This window comes from Coenobita brevimanus, chromosome 50 (assembly GCF_032717465.1).
Source record: "Coenobita brevimanus isolate Jiangsu-jjx chromosome 50, ASM3271746v2, whole genome shotgun sequence".
Lineage (NCBI taxonomy): Eukaryota > Metazoa > Arthropoda > Malacostraca > Decapoda > Coenobitidae > Coenobita > Coenobita brevimanus.
This window is the reverse complement of record NC_137003.1, coordinates 21289980-21302449: the sequence shown is the minus strand read 5'-3', so window position 1 is coordinate 21302449 and position 12470 is coordinate 21289980. Positions and strand designations below refer to the sequence as shown.

The 12470-nt window shown below is 42.3% G+C and overlaps 1 long non-coding RNA gene across 1 annotated transcript in view; it reads left to right on the top strand.

Annotated features, from left to right (window-relative positions):
* The first annotated feature begins 3946 nt into the window (after positions 1–3946).
* Positions 3947–12470, top strand: part of LOC145399623 (uncharacterized) — a 12183-nt gene continuing 3659 nt past the window's right edge. The window contains exons 1-2 of the long non-coding RNA XR_013897332.1: positions 3947–4004; positions 5179–5308. This is a non-coding gene — a long non-coding RNA (uncharacterized LOC145399623). The remainder of the gene's footprint in view (positions 4005–5178; positions 5309–12470) is intronic.

Below are 12470 nucleotides of genomic sequence, written 5' to 3'. Positions count from 1 at the left end.
TCCTCAAAGTGCTCCTTCCATCTCCTCAATTTCTCTCTCTTCTCCACCAACAATCTATTATTCCTATCTTTCACTCCCCTATTATTTCCCCTTTCACACTGCCTTACTTTCTTTACCTCCTTCCAAAACAATTTCTTACTCTCCCTCCATTTCACACTCAGTTTCCTCCCAAACTCTTCATCCACTTTCTTCTTACTCTCCTTCACCAGTCTCTTAACCTCCCTTCTCCTGCTCACATATACAGGATTACACAATGTATTATATTTATTTTCATATGTGATTGTCATTCAAAAGTGATGGTGGTGAGAGCAGAAGGTGGGGAAGGTACAGTTGCTGATCATGTTTGTATGGATTAATTGAGCCTTAGCCAGATGCAGCTAAGCCTGTAGGACGGTGATGGTATGAGTGTGTAGTGCTGGCCATGTTAGTGCTGATCCTAACCTAACCTAACTTAACCCAGATGTTGTCAATTCTACTGGTTGGTGGTGGTGGGAACGTGTGGTTTTGGGAGTGTGGATGCTGGCCATGTTGGTGTTGTTCCTAAGCTACGCCGGCAACCTTATGTCCCTCCTGGCTATCAGATACAACCCCATGCCCATACAGTCACTGGAAGATATTGTTGCCTGTCCAGTAAACGCTTTCCTTCCAGCGGGCTCGTCCATGCTTGAGGCATTTGTTGTAAGTTTTTTTTATGTTACTGAATATGTGCAGATAATTAGTTTTTCTTTTTTTTTTCTTTTTTAGGCAGACTCGAGAATTTGAAGAATTAGATGTAGGAGGTAACTGTTACCTTCGTACTTGTGTCGTGCCACTATGGAAGTGGTGAGGGAATAAAAGCCTTGGTTATCCGACACAGCCTTTCTTAACATTCTTGCAGTGAGAGTCTTTTCTGACCTGACTAAAATCGTGTGATGGCAACAATAATAAATAAAAACTGGGGCGTCATAGCAATTCACCTGTCATTCAGATCATAAAATATTCTTGCTTAGAAGGCAGAGAACGGTCCATTGAGAGACGTGGCAAGCTTGCAACACAAAGGACGCCTGGAGCTTATCTTGGCCCGGGACCTTATGACGAAACTGGACTCTCACGTCAGACGAGGTGACCACGCCTTGGTCGCCAGCGGCTGGAGGTTGAGCATGCTCATGGCTCAGGACTTTTCTCGCAAAGGTAGTTTACTCCTGGCCCCTATGATTCACTTAATTAAAACTGACTGCTATTGACTGGAATTAAACACTGACGTTCTCCTTCGTTAGGGAGGGCTTAATTGCGGCAGGATTATCTTTGTCAGGCTCACATAATTCACATTCAGGTGTATATAGTTGTCTAGTGTCAGCTGCAAAGTAATGCTAAAAACATGACCATGTTAAGGTTAATGGTATTTGTACTGCATCTTTTTGAAGGTAGCTAATTTTAGGTTTTCTTTACCTTTTCCAAACATTCTTCACCCCCCTCCCCCTGTTTAAGTAGGAAAAGTATTCTTGATGATGATGATGATGTTGATGATGATGATGATGATGATGATGACGATTGGTTGATATGTCTGACTGATCATTGATTGATTGGTTGATGATTGATTATTGAATAATGATTGACTGACTGAATGATGATTGACTGACTCAAGATGATGATGATGATGATGATGGAAAAAGCATGCCAATAATGGGTCAGGAGTTTGACATGGATTATCTGGTCGTAGGTGGCGGCGACCCACGCGATGTAGTGCTGCCTACTTCACAGTTATCATTCTGCCTCTCTGTTTGCTCTCCTCTCTTCCTGTTTATCCCTTTCCTTCCTGTCACTTTTTACCATTCATCTTAATGTTACGTCCCTGAATAATTCTGCACTTGTTACCTCTTATCCAATACTGCTTTTCTATTTACTTTTTTATTAAGTTTAGCTATCACGTTTCTCTTTTTTATATATACTGTAGTCGCTTATAACCCTCTTATGGTCAAAATACTGTAACTGTATCATTTTCACTCTAACTTGGCCTACAATTATCGTCCCTCCATCTTTATTACCGAGTTCTAACAATAGACAAACACTAGATTATGATGCAAGTCATGAAGAAGTGCTATAGAAGGATGTTAGACATCCATATTTGTCCCATTTTGCCAATAAGCTGTGTGAAATAAGCTGTAACATGACAAAAATTTGGGCCAAGTTAAAGTAAATTGAATACAGTTGTCTGCTCCAGATAACTGCTAACGATTTCATCCAGAGTGAGTCATAGGAGCCTGGGTGCGATACGGAACATATTTACGATTAATTCTCTGTCGTAACATTAACCCTGGTGAGAGAGGATAGTGTTTGGAAACTCCCTGTACTGTTGTTTGCAGATGATACTGTGTTGATGAGTGAAGACGAAGAGGAGCTGCAAGGCTTGGTGGATGAGTTTGGGAGAGTAAGAAACGGAATCTAAAGGTGAATGTAGGGAAGAGTAAAGTGATGGTCTTTGAGAGAGGTGAAGTCAGTGAATGTACAGCGAGGTTGGATGGTGAGGAATTGGAAAATGTGAGTACGTTTAAGTACTTGGGTAGTGTGATGAGTAAGGATGGAGGTTTGGAGGGTGAAGTGCTTGAAAGGGTACAGCAGGGAAGAAAGGTTGCTGGTTCTTTGAAAGCAGTGATAAGAAACAGGGAAGTGAGCATGGAAGTGAAAAAGTTACTACATGACAGTATTGTGATACCAACCCTAACGTATGGAAGTGAAGCTTGGACGTTGTTAGAATGACACAAGTCAAGAGTGAGAGCAGTGGAAATGAGTTATTTAAGAGGAGCCTGTGGAGTCACATGGAGAGACAGGCTGACAAATAAAGGAGCGTTGTGGTGTGGATGTGGATGTGATAGGAAGCGTTATGGGGAACACACTGAGGTCGTTTGGCCATGTGGAGAGGATGGAGGATGAAAGACTGACGAAGAGAGTGTATGTGAGTGAGGTGGAGGGGGGAAGAGGGAGGGGGAGGCCGAGGATGAGATGGAGGGATGGGGTGGAGAGGTATATGAGAGAGGGGGGTGTGAGTTGGGAGCAGGGCAGTGAAGTGGTGGGGGACAGGGCGACTCGGAGGCGATTTATTTGTGGCCAACCCAAACGGGATTGAGGCGTCTGGCAATAGATAGAGATAGAGAACATTAACCTCTTTGCCCAGGAAGGGCTACATGCACGGGAAGACACTTGATGTCCTTTTCCGTGACCATCCTGCAGAAACAGTTACAAACGACATTTTTACCTCACATCAATAAGATATGCTATTTTGTAGGATAAATTCGAAAGCCGAGTTAGTATTCTCACCAGTTTAGGAAGCTATGTAAGATCTCTTCCTCAGCAATTCATTATCGGATATGGCTGAGTGGTATCTTTTCGAACGTTATTGTTGCAGAGTATGGCGATACTGAATGGATTTTTGTAACACAGAATAGGAGAATAAGGTGTAATGAGCACAATAAATCGTTTAGGAGAAGTGTTAGGGAGCTGCCATAACTGACGGAAATACGGGCCTTGGAAACATTCTGCACACTTCCTTCCTTGTCCTTCCAGCGAAAAAAAAAAAAAAAAAAAATCTACATTATGACAGGGAGATGATCATAAGTTCGTTTGAGTATCCCACCACAAAACAGTAATGTTGTATCCATTAACCTTTACATGGCTGGGATAGGTCTAGTAATCCAGCTCATTCTAGACGCCTTATTCCCCCATAGAGTGAGTTACAGGAGCCTATGTTAGGCAATCATTGAAAGTCAATCTGTGGCTAAGGTAATTGAAGAATGTTACCTATCTAATATGACAACCATGGTGAAAAGATAAAATTTTCCAACCACAAGTAGATATATGAACAAATTTATTAAAGTAATGATTAATATAATTTCTTGACTAAAAGTTAATCCATCTTTCAATACACAAGGCAAGTGCTACTTCTACTTAGCCAAAGAAAAGTTCCTGCCTTTGATGATGGCCATAGTAGGACCCAAGGGTAGTCCACTGATCCCTTCCCTCAGTCGCAGGTGAGAACTGTGCTTCCATAAATACAAATTTTATTAAGCCTATGTCCCGCTTAAGATTGCATCATTATATCTTTGTCCTCATTCATCTTTATCTATATTCATAAAGCTAAAAATTGGGGTTAATATTAAACTTGAATAAATAAGAAATAAGAAAAAAAAAAAAACATTTATGATCAAACTTCGCTACTATGGAATGTTGCTATCCGGAAAATTAGTCAATATTCTTCATACGAGTAAATATGGATCTTACTTTTTTTCTGCTGTTGATTTATGAATACATGTTATTTACAGGAGTATCTTAGCTCACTATGGTGTTTGCTGTACTTGTCCATCGTTTATATGCTCCCTCATCCCACCTGGCCGTATCATCTACATTTGAAAAAGCAATAGGGCTTGAGTACTGCTTAACAAAATTTATGTCAGCCACCAGGGAGAGTTTAGGGAAGAAGATAAATTTACATCTCGATCAGCAGAGCGTTTACATTACTCTGAGTATATATTGTTCATACACTTGCTTTTACATTACTAACATTTTCCAGATTAAATTCAGGCAGATTATCAGGCAACACCTTAATATCAGCAAACATAATTTTTTACTGGAAAACTTCCAGTCATCTCATGAAGATCAAATTCACGCACGTGGTTAGTCCTTCCACCAGTGGCTACAGAATCACAGAGTTACCAGACTACCAGGCACCCTGATAATCGCTGTAGCCACAGGATCATATGGACTGAACCTAATGGACTGCAGGATAAAGATGCCCTTCCCTACAGCCCACCATACTTCTTTTCTGAGATTTGGGAGTGAGCTGAGGGATGATTGTTGGTGCCATTACCTGAAGGCATCCCCCTCCAGCACTGGACATCCGTGTAAAGCAAAATAAAATTGGAAAGTGATAATCATCCACTATTCATTCCTCCATTCGTTGCATCACTGGTTACACCCCATCACTACGATGGTGTCTTCATTCTTACTTTTTAGGTACTATGAAATGATTTTCTTCATTTTAGGAGAGGCTTTAAATTACAGGGTGTGTTACATTCTTCATTAACTCTTTCACAACAAGGTCTCCCTACAGCTGGATAAAATGGCCTTGAGGGTGCAAGAATAATATGTCAAACCAGACTGTCTAATAAGTCTAAAAAACTTACTTGTTCCGGTAACGTTTTTCAGGATCATGCACATTGTTGAAGCGGGCCTTTTTGATTACTGGACCAAGCTGCTCACACCAAACTTCACCTCCTGTCTCAACCCACCCACCAAAGTTGCAGTTAGGTCTTCAATTGGCATCAACAACATATGGGTAAATTTTTAGACCCAGTGTCATCTGTAGCAGTTATGAAGGTCAGAGTAGGAATCCAGATCTATACAAAGTTTGCAATAAGGACTGACTCACGAATAACACCTAAGGAGATGTGTATGGTAGAACAATAAATATAGTTAATTTCATATTCTGTAGCTGGTTTTCCCTAGATATTCGTATGTTGGTAATATGTAAATATATGTGTCTTGATAATTCATGCTTCATGACGCAATAGGTATATGAATAAAAATGTACCCATTATTATTATTATTATTATTATTATTATTTTTATTATTATTATTATTATTACTAGTAGTAGCAGCAGCAGTAGTAGTAGTAGTAGTAGTAGCAGCAGCAGTAGTAGTAGCAGCAGTAGTAGTAGCAGCAGTAGTAGTAGTAGTAGTAGTAGTAGTAAGAGGATGTCTTTTTCATACTGCAGCTATTTCTTCCTTTTTTTTTCGGGGGGGGGGGGGGTCAAGAAGGCTAGCATTCGAAGACGTTCGACATAGCGACTTATATTTTTCAGGAGTGGTGTATCTTGGTTGGAGGCTTCTTTTGGCACAATTTTTCCCTCTAACACTTGCGCCCTCTGATTTTTTTTTTTTTTTCAATTTTTGCTCTCCTGGCAGCAAAAAATGCTGAATCGATTGCTTTGCAATTTTCTAGCATGTAGTCGTCAACACACAGTATACTAGTGCACCTGGGTATTGATATTGAGATCCAGCAAATTTTACTTTTTGAATTATTGAGGAGAATCAAAATGGCCACCACATGCCTGAAAGTGTTAAATCGGAAAAGATTTGTCCGACTTTGACCAAACACGGTGGAGATGTAGAGGGTCATGAGCGAACATGATTTGCACAGTATGACTGACCTTCATCTTGATTTCAAGGTCGCAGGTCAGAATTTGTAAAAAAATTCGAGTCGTACCAGAAGTCTCTTAATATTAGGTTACAGTGATAAAATTATTTTCATCTGGAATGTGGAATTCTTTGAATATTGCTTCAGCAATTTCTGAATTCTAGTTATAACGATTATTACTATTACCACCATCATCATCATCATCATCATCCGGACCTCCTTTCCCACCCCAGGGTAGGGTGAGGAGTAGCAACGTCCAGACAGCCCAAGTTTGCCCACTCGAATGGGCCACGCTTATTATTCAAGTCCCCCGGAATCCTGTGGCGGGGGGGGGGGGAAATCTGGCCGCACTATGGGGTGGTACTACTACTCTGCGGCCAGGTTGTGTTACGAAGAATACTGCCACCGTATTTCCTGCGTGCCGTAAAGGACGACTAAAAGGGGTGGGGTGAGGGGACTAGGGACCCCCTGCTCTGTTTTTAGTTCCTAAAAAGAGACAGGCCTGAGAAAGGGATGGGGGATTGAGTTATCCTCGTACCCTGAAGATTGGGTATTTGAATGTGCGTGGATGTAGTACAATTGAGGCTAAAAGGGAGGAGATTGGGAGAATGTTTGTGAGAAGAAAGTTGGATGTGTTAGCTTTGAGTGAAACGAAGATGAAAGGGAAGGGTGAGTCTATGTTTGGAAGTGTGAATGGAAGATTATCAGGTGTTGATAGAGGGAGGGCAAGAGAAAGTGTGGCCTTGTTAGTGAGTCCGGAAGTACAGCAGTGTGTGATTGAATGGAAGGTGTCATCGAGACTGATGTGGGTGAAATTGAAATTTGAACGTGAGTTGTGGGTGTTTGTGAGTGCATATGAGCCTGGTAGTGAAAGGGATAAGGAAGAGAGAGTCTTTCTGGAATAATGTTGATGAGTGTCTGCAGAGTTTTAGAGCGAATGTGAATGTGGTAATGATGGGAGATCTGGATGCTAGAGTGGGAAATGTAGCAGTTGAAGGTGTAGTTGGTATGCATGGTGTGCCTGGAAGAAATGAAAATGGGGAACGAATGATAGGGATGTGTGTTGAGCGAGAGATGGTGATTGAAAATACACTGTTCGAGAAGAAAGATATTTATAAGTATACATGGGTGAGACAGGAGGGTGGAAGGGCTGTTGATAGAGCTTTGATGGACTATGTGGTTGTGTCTGGGAATGTAATAGGAAGATTGGTGGATGTGAGAGTTCTGAGAGGGGAGGGTGGAGGTATGTCTGACCACTACCTGGTGGAGGGAAAGTTAAGAGTAGGTAAGAGATGGGTGAGAGCTAGGAGGGTTAGGTGTGGCAGGGAGGTTATGAAAGTGAGTGAGTTGGATAAAAGAGAGAAAATGATAGAGTATCAGGAGAAATTGAAAGATGAGTGGAACGCAGTGAAAGATCGGGAAAATGGCAGCGTGGAGGAGGAATGGCAGTTGTTTAAGAATGCTGTGGTGGGGCATGCAGAAGGGGTGTGTGGTGTGAGACGTGTGGGTGGTGGTGTAAGAAAATGAAGTGAATGGTGGTGCGAGGAAATAAGTATGGCTGTGGCTGAGAAGAGACGTGCATATGAAGTGTGGCGGCAGAGGAAGGATGAGGTGTCATATGAGAGATATAAAGAAAAGAGGAATAGGGCGAGAAGGGCTGTGCGTGATGCTAAAATGGCAGCAGATGAGAGGTGGGGTAGGTGACTGACTGAGAATTTTCAACAGAATAAGGAAATATTATGGAAGGAGGTGAAAAGGGTGAGAAAGGGAGAGTCTGGGAAGGAAGAGCGAGTAAAAGCAGAGGATGGAAGGATGGTAATTGAGATGGATGCAGTAAGGAAGAGATGGGCTGAGTATTTTGAAAGATTGTTAAATGTAGAGGAGGAAAGGGAGGCTGAGATTGTGTCGGATGGAAGGGTGCAATGAATAAATGTGTTGGGAGAGTTGAATGATTCTTTGATCACGAAGGAGGAAGTGGAGAAGGCAGTAAAGGAGATGAAAACAGGTAAAGCTACAGGTATGGATGGGTGTGCTGTGGAATGCCTGAAGGGTGGTGGAGTGACTATTGTTGACTGGTTAGTAAGATTGTTGAATGTGTGCTTTGTGAAAGATATGGTGCCAACTGACTGGGCAAGTGTTTGTGTGGTCCCGTTGTATAAAGGCAAGGGTGATAAGTACGAATGTACTAGCTTTAGGCGTATAAGTCTGTTGAGTGTTGTAGGTAAGGTGTATGGTAGAGTGTTCATTATGAGAGTTAGAAAGGGTACAGAGGAAGTGATTCGTGATGAGCAGTGTGGCTTTAGGAGAGGGAGGGGATGCATGGATCAGGTGTTCGCTGTGAGACAAGTGTGTGAAAAGTATTTAGCGAAAGGCAAGGATGTTTTTTGGGTATTCATGGATTTAGAGAAAGCGTATGATAGAATTGATAGGGAGACTTTGTGGTCTGTTTTAAGATTGTATGGACTTGATGGTAGGTTACTAAAAGGGGTGAAAAGTTTTTATGTAAATACTAGAGCGTGTGTAAGAGTGGGAAATGCTGTGAGTGATTGGTTTTCCGTGAGAGTGGGGCTGCGGCAGCGATGTGCGATGTCGCCTTGGTTGTTTAATATTTATGTGGATGGTGTTATAAGGGAGGTGAATGCAAGAGTTTTAGGTTGAGGTCTGAGTCTGGTGAATGTTGATGTTGGAGAGTGGAATCTGAAGCAGCTGCTGTTTGCATATGATACTGCACTGGTGGCTGATTCAGAGGAGAGATTGAGACACTTAGTAAAGGAGTTTGGAAAGGTGTGTGAAAGGAGGAAATTGAAAGTAAATGAGAATAAGAGTAAAGTGATGAAGTGTACGAGGTTGGTAGATGGTAGAAGGATGAATATAGTTTTGAATGGCGAGTTGCTTGAGGAGGTAGAGTGTTTTAAATATTTAGGGTCACATGTTGCTGTGGATGGAAGAATAGATGCAGAAGTGAAGTTTAGAATGAATGAAGTAGGTAAGGTGCTGGGAGGAATGAAAAAAGTGATTAGATGTCGTTCACTTAGAATGGATGTAAAGAGAAGGCTGTATGAGGGTGTTGTGGTACCGACTGCGTTATATGGGGCTGAAACATGGAATATGAGTGTAGCAGAGAGGAAAAGTTTGAATGTAATGGAGATGAGGTGTCTGAGGAGTATGAGTGGAGTGACGCGTATTGATCGAGTGCGAAATGATGAAGTGTGAAGGAGAACTGGAGTTGTTCGGGAGATGCCTGGTAGAGTTGAGCAGAGAGTGTTGCAATGGTTTGGGCATATGGAGATAATGGATAATGGGCGATTGGTGAAAAACATAACTAGATCTGATGTGAGAGGCGTAAAGCTGAGAGGGAGACCACGAATAGGATGGATGGACAGTGTGAAGAGAGCGCTGGATACGAGAGGGATGTCTGTTGAGCAAGGAAGAGTGGCTGTGCGTAACAGAAATACATGGAGATAAATTGTGAATGAATAAATGATGACGCAGCCCTGAGGGGATATTCTCCCACATTTGGTCTGATCAGCTAGTCAGGTCAGGTTCGGGTAAGGGGATGGGTCTATTATATGGCAGGGGTAAACCTGCTCTGCTGTTGGGCCCTGCTGCGGATGTCACTGATTGCACTGCACAGTTGACCCTTGTGCGGTGTGGTACGGTGAGGATCTTTCCGTTCTCCCCTTTGGGGCTAAGATGCGAATGAATGTGTTTGAATGGATGAGTAAATGGGGAGTGTGTCGTCCTGTCTCGGCTACCTCCCTTTCCTTGGGTGAAGCAGCCTAGGTATATAGATAGATAGATTATTATTATTAATTTTCTTATTTTTCTATTGCTGCCTCTGTCTCCGTCCCCGTCTTCGACTTCGGCTTCGACATCTCATGATTGAGCAGATGACTTGGCTGATATCTAACTACAGTATAATCCTTACCCATTTTAACCCTCGTTGGCTTTTAAAGTGAGGGCGGTCATACTACATCTGTTTCTTTTTAAAACCCAGCCAGGCTAAAAACTCAGACTGAAAACTATGACACTTGTAAAGAAAATGGAACTGTCACAAAGGGGGAGAGAATACCTTGTTTTAGAAAACGTAAGAGTATTGCACCTGAGGGATAACAATTTAAGTACAAAGCTCAACGATGCAGTTAAGGTTCAGCATTTTGGTGAGAAGATGAGGAAGGGAAATGTGTCTCAGGGTAGGCTACCAGGTCATTTTCAACCAAGATGCCAAGTGAAACACCCGAGCTGAATGACGAAGCACTGGAGACCTAAAGAAGAAGCACCAAAGAGGGAACCTGCATGTGCTGGAGCCAAGTTAGACGGGAATACACACCACCGATCCCAGCCATCTTTGAGAAAATGAACTGAGAAATGGTGTGGTAGAAATGATTACACCCACAAGGAGGAACTGCACCATCAGGCTTCAGTGCAAAAGGGTGGGTAGACAGAAGCAACAGCAACTACTTTGAGGATTTTGCAGAGTATATTTGTAATGCCATATCTGAACTTGCAAGGTATTCTGCAACATCGCCTTGTGGCAACAATGATGCACTCACAGCCTCCAGACTAATTATCCCCAACAAAAATACTAGAAAGAGACCACTTGGGGCTGACAAAGTACGCAGGAGATTAACTGGAAAATCCATTATTGTCGCTATTAAGAGTGATAATACAGAAAGCCCCTAATAACCTGTAAGTTGATGCTGATCAAAAAGCAGACGGAGACGGAGCAGTGCATACAATAAGCAAAATTTTCGAAAGGGAAGAAGACTGTGAAGCTATACTTATTATAGATGCCTCTAATGACTTAAACTCCATCAACAGAGGCGATGATTCTCAATATCAAGGTTTAATGCTTGTCCTTTGCCCGGTGAGTGGAGAAAACATACACTCAGCCATCAGACCTGTATACAAACTGCTATGGTGCTGAGGAAAGAGAGTTATTCATTCTATGGGGGAATAATTCAAGACAGTACAGTTGCTATGGCCAAGTTTTTTTTTTTTTTTTACACGTCCGACTCTGGGCAAAGGCTTCAGGGCCTATTTCTCGAGGGCAGTGACCTATCCCAAGGCCGAGTAGTCCTATACCTCCACATGTCACCACTTCAGCGCTAATACCCACCATCCATATTGAATACATGCTAGGGCTGTCTCATATAGGACTGGTGTACTGCTATTGACAGGGATACTTCTACATGTCAGTGAGTCATCTGTTAGATCAGGAAAGTCTGCTTTTTTAGGAAATTCAAATCCTTAAACTGTTTCCTGCCCCAGCCGGGACTTGATCTTGGGTCCATTAGGACTGCAGGCTGCCTCTCTACCGATTCAGCCACCGCTTTCCCCTATGCTCACAACATGTCAGTAGTAAGGAAAGAAAGTCAGATATGAGGACACAAACACAGAGCGGGAAGCATACGGGGACTGCATCATCAGGGCTGGAAAGATCGAAGATATCATGAACTTGTCGAGAAAAATAACAACACAAGGTCCAAAAAGAGGTTACCACCGAAATGCAAAACTACCCACCCTATCAGTAAAGCCACAACATTATCAGTTCGTATGGAACGTCTTAGAGGAGAGTTAAGTAGCAATGCCAAATGAGGGCCAAAGACTCCTGGGTCAAGTAATCAGAAACGGAGAATTAAGGAAATTAATAATAACAAGGAAAACAAATTCGCTGCCCATTTAGAAACCGAGCCTGACTCTGTGTATGCAGCATTCGCATATGGTGTTAAACATCTATGGGTATACTTGTTGAGAACCGTGTTCGAAGTGAGTTCTCTGCTCCACGCCCTAGCAGAGGCCGTTAAAGATTCATTAATACTGTCCTCAACAAGCAGTCATAATTGCACAGCTCAAGGGAGGGATATCAAGGCCTGCTCAGGTTCTGCACTGTTCAAATATTTCAATCTGCAGTTTCTCTGCACATGTCCTGTTAGAACTGCTCTGTGGGGCTGGTCACTGCAACATCGTATGCACGTGCAAAGTTCTGGCTAACACTACAACAAGTAGGACTAAGCATCATCAACCTAACAAAACTTGTATACTACGAACACTAATAAACATACCAAGAACTCAAATACAATCAATCTTACTGAGTTCTTGTAGATGAAAATTGTAGCCAGGCCAAAATGAGTGCAGTAAATGAACAACAGATGAGTAAAAATAAGACTCACTTCTTACACCTATCAACCTGACAAATTATCTACAGGAGTACCCAGTAATGTTAATAATATCCAGCTGAATCCTGCATCATCCTTAACCCGCCGCGTCCCGGAGACATGAATTCACGTCCTCACATGAT